This window comes from Prunus avium, chromosome 4, assembly GCF_965620075.1.
Source record: "Prunus avium chromosome 4, drPruAviu1.hap1.1, whole genome shotgun sequence".
In the NCBI taxonomy this organism is placed as follows: Eukaryota; Viridiplantae; Streptophyta; class Magnoliopsida; order Rosales; family Rosaceae; genus Prunus; species Prunus avium.
The window spans coordinates 1,103,471-1,111,617 of NC_142287.1; the positions used below are offsets into that span (position 1 = coordinate 1,103,471).

At 39.3% G+C, this 8,147-nt stretch overlaps 1 non-coding gene across 1 annotated transcript; it reads right to left on the reverse strand.

Moving 5' to 3' along the window:
- Positions 1–1,087: 1,087 nt before the first annotated feature.
- Positions 1,088–1,194, reverse strand: LOC148294686 (small nucleolar RNA R71). Its single transcript, XR_015835557.1, has one exon. It is a non-coding gene; the product is annotated as a small nucleolar RNA R71 (small nucleolar RNA).
- Between the last annotated feature and the right edge of the window lie 6,953 nt (positions 1,195–8,147).

Below are 8,147 nucleotides of genomic sequence, written 5' to 3' on the forward strand. Positions count from 1 at the left end.
ATAGGAAGACTAGTGGTAGATTCCAAGGCTCTAACACTTCTCAATCATTGTTTCACAACTTGTTCATTGTTGCCATTGTTTACTTCCAGCACTTCCATTTCATTCTCTTGTTTTCATTTAAACAACAAAAACCCCCCATTCGAGTGCGTGTGTGGTGCTAGGATTCTGTCCTAGACCTTGCCAATTGTTAGTTAGTTTGTTTCTTTGTTTTCAGTTTTTCCATCATTCTAAGTAGTTTAACTTGCAACCAAGTTACCATTCTCCGTGGGATCGACCTCGTATTTCATAAGCTATACTATAAATGGTTCGTGCACTTGCGAGAATTGAAGTTGCTATTTTTAATAACTCATTTTAGTTGTTAGGAATAGGCTCAACAAGTTTTTGGCGCCGTTGCCGGGGGACCGGTAACGATGGTGCTATAGTTAGATTACTTTGAGTGTTTTTGCTTTTGTTTTCGTTGGTTTTTATTTCTGTATTCTGTTTTTCTTTTTAGTTGTTATCTCCATTTGAAGGCACTAATTGGTTTCTTGTGTGTGCATATATGTCCGAATCTGATTCTGAGCCAATTTCACCAGGAACTTTTGCTGTACGTGTTGGTTTGAGGAGGAATTATAGTTCTTCAAGTGCTGAATCTGAGAGCTACGAATCTGAAGGTTCAAGCAAGATGGCAGAGATTCCAAACAACAACAATAATGATGAAGGAGGTGGTGCGCTTGTTGTCCAACCTAGGAAACCCCTGCGTGAATTTTCCATCCCCAAAGTCACTGATCAACCTTCGTGCATCGTCTATCCTCAACTCACAATTGACAGGTTTGAGCTTAGAAGTGGTATGATTCATCTTCTTCCAACTTATTATGGTAATACCACTGAGGATCCTTACATGCATGTTAAGCAATTCTTTGAAATATGTGCTACAATCAAAATTCAAGGACTTGATGATGAGCAGATTAAGATGAGGCTATTCCCATTCAGTTTAAAAGATAAGGCTAAGTCATGGTTATACTCTTTGCCTAATGCTTCAATTCGTACTTGGGATGAGCTTTCTAATAAGTTTTTGCAGAAATTCTTTCCAGCTCAAAAGACTAACAAGATTAGAAAGGAAATTCTTGGTTTCACACAAAGAGAAGGAGAAGCTTTTCATGAATGCTGGGAGAGGTACAAGGAGATGATGAGTTCTTGCCCACACCACAATATAGAGAGTTGGATGCAAATGCAATCTTTCTATGAAGGTTTGCTTGATTCCGAAAGGATGATGGTAGATGCAACAAGTGGAGAAGGACTGATGAACAAAACAGCAGATGAGGCTTTTACTCTCTTTGAATCTTTGAGTGCCAACTCTCAACAATGGAGCTACAATAAAGGAAGAGGAGCTCCTATGAAAGCTGTGGTCTCTGAGGTAAGTACTAATAATGAGATTAATGCAAAACTTGATGTTATGTGTTCTTTGCTTCAACAGGCAGTGACTGGCCCTCTAGGAAGCAAAGAGGAAGTTCAAGACCAATCTTTTGCAAAGCACATGCTAGAGCAAGCAAATGCCCTTCAAGGAAGGAATCCTCAGAATGATCCTTACTCAAACACGTACAATCCGGGGTGGAGAAATCATCCTAATTTCAGGTGGAGCAATAATTCAAATGTGCAACAATCTCAAGGACCTCCCCCAGGATTTCAAATACAACAAAGGCAATTCCAGCAAGCTCCCCAACAAGTGCAAGAGCAAAGGGTTGATCAAATGGGAGAATTGCAAGACATGTTCAAGAAGTTCATGGGGCAACAAATGCAAACCAATCAGAATCTTCAAAATGCAGTGAACAAACTAGAAGTGCAAGTTGGGCAGATTGCATCCTCCATGAGCAATAGAGCATCCGGAACTTTTCCAAGCCAAACGGAGGTGAATCCAAGGCATCATGAGCAAGTTAAAGCAGTGCACATCTTGAGAAGTGGTAAACAAGTTGATAATAAGGTTGGAGATGCCAATGAAGAGCAAGAAGATGGAGAAAACGTGGAGATCATTCAGCCACCACAAGGGCAGCCCACAGGTTCCACCAAACAGCCCCTCAATTCTCTTGGAAAGAGCACAGGCCCTAAGGTATCATCTAATGCTAATCAAGTTCCAATTTCATCTAATGCTTTTAGGCCTATTGCACCCTTTCCCAGCAGGTTATCAAAGTCAAAGAAAGATCAAGGCTTGGATGAGATAATGGAAATATTCAAGAAAGTGCAAATCAACATCCCATTGCTCAATGCCATTGCTCAGATTCCAAAATATGCAAATTTTTTGAAGGATCTATGCACTAACAAGAGGAGATTCAAAGAGCATGAACAGGTTGCATTAAGTGAAAAGGTTAGTGCAGTCTTACAAAGAAAGCTACCTCCAAAGCTAAAGGATCCAGGTTCATTTTCTATACCTTGTATAGTTAGTGATTTTAAGTTTCAAAAAGCTTTGCTTGATCTTGGTGCATCCACTAACCTTATGCCATATCATGTTTATGAGAAACTTAACCTTGGTGAGTTGCAAGCCACATCTGTGAGCATTCAATTGGCAGATAGAACTATCAGGTACCCTAGGGGCATTCTAGAAGATGTTTTGGTGAAAGTAGAAGAGCTGATTTTGCCAGCTGATTTCTTGGTGTTGGAAATGGAAGAAGCACCAATTCATGACAATCAGTTACCACTCATTCTTGGTCGTCCATTCATGGCAACTGCCGGTGCAATTATTGATGTGAAGAAGGGTACATTGACTATGAACGTGTTTGATGAGACAATAGCATTCAAAGTGTTTGAAGCCTCCAAGTTTCCAAGTGATGAGCATGAAGTTTTCCAGCTTGATGCAATTGATAATATGGTGAAAGAAGCACTGCCAATGAGTTATTTGGAGCCTATTGAAGCATGCATCACACAAAGCATAAGGAAAGAAGAAGTGGACAGATTAGAGGCTGTGATCTCTCCTTTACTTCTTGAGCTTGTTTGCAGCATGGATAGCTACATAGAAGTGGGAAAGAGGTATGCAAACCAATTTGAATCTTTACCCGCACCTACTAATAAGGTTTTACCTTCTATTGTGCAGGCACCGGAGTTGGAATTAAAGCAATTGCCAAAACACCTTAAATATGCTTATTTAGGTGAAAATGAGACTCTACCTGTTATCATTGCCTCACACCTCGAACCAAATGATGAGAAGAAGCTTTTGAGGGTTCTAAAAGAGCACAAAACTGCAATTGGATGGAGCATTGCAGATATCAAAGGCATAAGCCCAACATTGTGCATGCATAGGATACTATTGGAGGACAATGCAGTGCCTAAGAGGGATGCCCAAAGACGTCTCAATCCAAACATGAAGGAGGTGGTAAGGAAAGAGGTAATGAAGCTTTTAGATGTTGGTATTATTTACCCTATTTCTGACAGTAAATGGGTGAGCCCAATACAAGTTGTCCCCAAGAAATCAGGTATCACAGTGGTGAAGAATGAAGCAAACGAGCTTGTACCAACACGGATGACCACGGGCTGGAGAGTTTGCATTGATTATAGGAAGCTCAACACAGCAACAAGCAAGGATCACTTCCCTCTTCCATTTATTGATCAAATGCTTGAGAGATTGGCTGGCCATAGCCACTATTGCTTCCTTGATGGATATTCAGGTTACAACCAAATCGCCATAGCCCTAGAAGATCAAGAGAAGACAACCTTCACATGTCCCTTTGGTACTTTTGCTTATAGGAGGATGCCTTTTGGTCTTTGCAACGCCCCAGCCACTTTCCAAAGGTGCATGATGAGCATTTTCTCCGACATGGTAGAAAGGTTTATTGAGGTATTCATGGATGACTTCTCTGTCTTTGGTGATTCTTTTGATCAATGTTTGCATAACTTATCTAAGGTGTTGGCTAGATGTGAACAAAATAACCTTGTGCTTAATTGGGAAAAATGTCATTTTATGGTTAACCAAGGCATAATTCTTGGTCATGTCATCTCTAGTAATGGAATTGAGGTAGATAAAGCTAAGATTGATTTGATTGCTTCTATGCCCTCACCTACTTCTGTCAAAGAAGTACGTTCTTTCCTTGGCCATGCAGGTTTCTATAGGCGTTTCATTAAAGATTTTTCTAAGATTGCAAGGCCTTTGTGCAATCTCCTTGCCAATGACATGGATTTTGTGTTTGATCAAAACTGTGAGAATGCTTTCAATGCTTTGAAAATGATGCTCACAACTGCCCCAATCATTATGCCACCGGATTGGAGCTTGCCTTTTGAACTGATGTGTGACGCTTCAGATTATGCTGTTGGAGCTGTTTTGGGGCAGTGAGTTGATAAGAAGCCACATGCCATCTACTATGCTAGTAGAACCCTCAACGATGCCCAACTCAACTATTCCACCACAGAGAAGGAGTTATTAGCTGTCATATTTGCTTTAGAGAAGTTCAGATCTTATTTGATTACTAACAAGGTCATTGTTTACACTGATCATGCAGCATTGAAATACTTGTTAGCTAAAAAGGATGCCAAGCCACGCCTCATTAGATGGATCCTCTTGTTGCAAGAGTTTGACTTGGAGATAAAAGATAAGAAAGGAAGTGAGAATGTGGTGGCTGATCACTTGAGTAGATTGGTGCATGTATCTAATGAAGAGGAGGATTCACTGCCATTGCGTGAAAGCTTCCCTGATGAGCAACTCTTCTCTATTTGTGCTTTGAATTCTCTTAATCCATTGCCTTGGTTTGCTGATATTGTTAACTACTTATGCACTAACGAACTCCCTACAGGGTTATCTACATTCCAACGTGACAAGCTTAGGAAGCAAGCAAGATACTACTTTTGGGATGATCCATACCTATTCAAGCATTGTCCGGACCAAGTAATTCGAAGGTGTGTGCCTGAAGGTGATTTTAAGAGCATTCTAGAGTTTTGTCACTCCCATGCATGCGGAGGCCATTTTGGAGCAAAGAAGACTGCCGACAAAGTGCTACAATCAGGTTTCTTTTGGCCTACCCTTTTTAAGGATGCTTATACATTTTGTGCTTCATGTGATAGATGCCAACGGATGGGTAATTTGCATGCTAGAAATCAGATGCCTCTCACTAATATCTTAGTCATTGATATATTTGATGTTTGGGGAATTGATTTCATGGGCCCTTTTCCTACTTCTTATGGATTTGAATATATATTAGTTGCTGTCGATTATGTTTCCAAATGGGTGGAAGCCATTGCCACTAGAACTAATGATGCTAAGATTGTGATCAGTTTTCTCAGAGGAAATATTTTTACAAGGTTTGGCACACCGAGAGCAATCATTAGTGATGGTGGCTCCCATTTTGTTAACCAAGCTTTTGCAGCACTCTTGAAGAAGTATGGAATCAAGCATAAGGTGGCAACACCCTACCATCCTCAAACTAGTGGGCAGGTTGAGATAAGCAATAGGGAGATTAAGCACATACTTGAGAAGACAGTGAACACCACAAGGAAGGATTGGTACATGCGTTTGGAGGATGCATTGTGGGCTTATAGGACAGCTTATAAGACCCCCATAGGTATGTCTCCATATAGACTTGTTTTTGGTAAACCTTGTCACTTACCAGTGGAGCTTGAGCACAGGGCTTATTGGGCGATCAAGGCATTCAATTTTGACATGAAAGCTGCTGGTGAAAAGAGGAGGCTTCAACTCAATGAGTTGGAGGAGTTGCGACATGAGGCGTATGAGAACGCTAAGCTTTATAAGGAGAAAACAAAGCAGTATCATGACAAGAAGATTCTTAGGAAGACGTTTGAGGAAGGGCAGAAGGTTCTCTTATTCAATTCACGCCTTAAGCTCTTCCCAGGTAAGCTTCGTTCTCGGTGGATTGGCCCTTTTGTTATTACTAATGTGTTTGATCATGGCGCAGTGGAGATTCAAAATATTAAGGATGGCAGCACCTTCAAGGTGAACGGACATCGGTTGAAACCTTACTTTGATGCCAACTTTGATGCCAATATTGAGTCTCAAGCACTCAAGGAGCCTCCACCACTCTCTTGAAGCTCACCAAAGTTTGGACGTCCGGCTGAAGACATAAAACTTAGCGCTTCTTGGGAGACAACCCAAGGTGATGAGGAGAAGATAGAACGTGCAAGGAGCTTGCTTGCGTCCTAATCGCTTCAAAGGGGAGTTGTTTTCTGAACTCTAACATTTGGTTATGTCTTTTCCTTATCTTCTTTCCTTTCACTTATGAGGCATTGCTTGTTCTTATACTCTAAACATTGAGGACAATGTTTCATTTAAGTTTGGGGGGAAGGATTCAGTTATGTTGTTTCATTGTCAAATTTTAAAAATTTTAAGTGTGTCTAGTGTCTAATAACGCAGGATTTTGTGTGTTGTTTCGTTATCCTTCCAAACACCTATGATAAGTGTTGGTAATTTTTAACAACAATATTAAAACCTTGCAAGTGCACAAATCAAATGATAGTATAGTAAGCAAGCAAGGGTCATTCCCACAGAGATTGTAATCTAAAGAGATGTTTATCAATGTCACACAAAGAAAACTAGAACACAATTAAACACGAAAACAAAATAAAGATTGAAATCACAAGGACTTCCACACACACGCCAACACCAAGGGGGTTTTGATTTGATTTTGTAAATAAAAGAAAACAAAACAGAATTTAAATTAGAGTTTAAGAGAAATTAGTTTAAAATCAATCAAGAACAATAGCTAGGACTCACTATCCACCTCCAAACAATCAATCAATCCATAAACAACAATAGATAATCAATTTCTAGCAAGCATATGATGACGACACTCACAACAAGATCATGGCATTTGACTCGAGTTGTATGATTCTCTCTTAAGTGTATGTAAAGTGTATGGCATTTACATCAATACGTGTATTCTTAATTGAAATCCAGTATGGCATTTACTCAATTTAACAATCAAGAATCCATTAAGATCAAAGAGAATATGAGTGTCACAAAAACCCTAAAACATGGCATTTGTTATTAGTAATTCAAGAATCGATTTCTCATAACTAGTTCTTAACCCAATTATTCGTTGCAAACAAGAACACATTCAATATGGCAATTGACCTATGTTCTACAACAATTTAATTCCGATACATGCTTCAAAGTTAGCTACTCAAAGAAACAAAATATCAGAATTCACATAACATCGAGAAACCGAAATCATCCCGCTTGTAGAAACTGAAAAATCCATTCAAACTTGTTTATAGAATTGAAATCATGTTTAGGGCTTCAAGATTAAGCCCTAACTAACAAGAAATTAGTTACTCATGTTCTGGGATGAACTCAAAAATAAATACATAAGAACTGAAAATTAAAAGAAGAAAGGAAAAGAAAGAACTCGCTGGCAGCTTTTTCCTCTTGCGCGGTTGATCTCCTTCGGACGTGAATCCTCTGTATGGGGCCTTGGCTGGCCTTTTATATGACTTAAATCAAAGTCCTAAACCCTAAAATTTACTGAAAAGTCGTCCAAGAAGTCTTGGTAAACAAGGAATCCAAATAGGAAAGTAAAGATCACAATTCCTAACTCCACAGGGAAATACAGCTCAGCCCAATTGTCACACGATTTGGGGTTCTTTGGCCTTCTAGAAAAATCAGGAAAAATATATTTTAGAAAGATAAATGTCTTATCTTTCCAACCATATATAGCACGTAACTTGGAAAATTCGGGAAGGCTTCCGTTTCTTCATATTCACGTAACATGTACGAAACTGTCCTGTCTGCACGTGGGCTAACGTTACTTGTAATACTGTACCAATTGGCTCGGTAGAAAATTCTGGAAAAATCACAGATTCAACTTCAAGGTGTTAGCTTTCATCTCCAATTGACCTTGCACTAAAATTCCTCCGAAAAGTTGATTTTCCCTTAAAAACCTTCCAAGAGCGCAGAAAAGCTGAAAATCAGAAAAGTGAAGTAATAAGCCCTTTTTAAGTCTAATTCTTCTACAAAGCCTAAGTAAAGAGAGTACATAAATGAGTATATTTATGGACTTATCAAATACCCACAACTTAGATTTTGCTAGTCCTCGAGCAAAACAACACAGAAAATAAAAACAAAAGAACAAAGACTCAACGCAAACAAGCGATGGACTAACTTCCCAATATTGATCTCAGAGATAATCACCAACCGTTAGCTAACTTCCAAGAAATAAGCAACAATAACTCAAGAC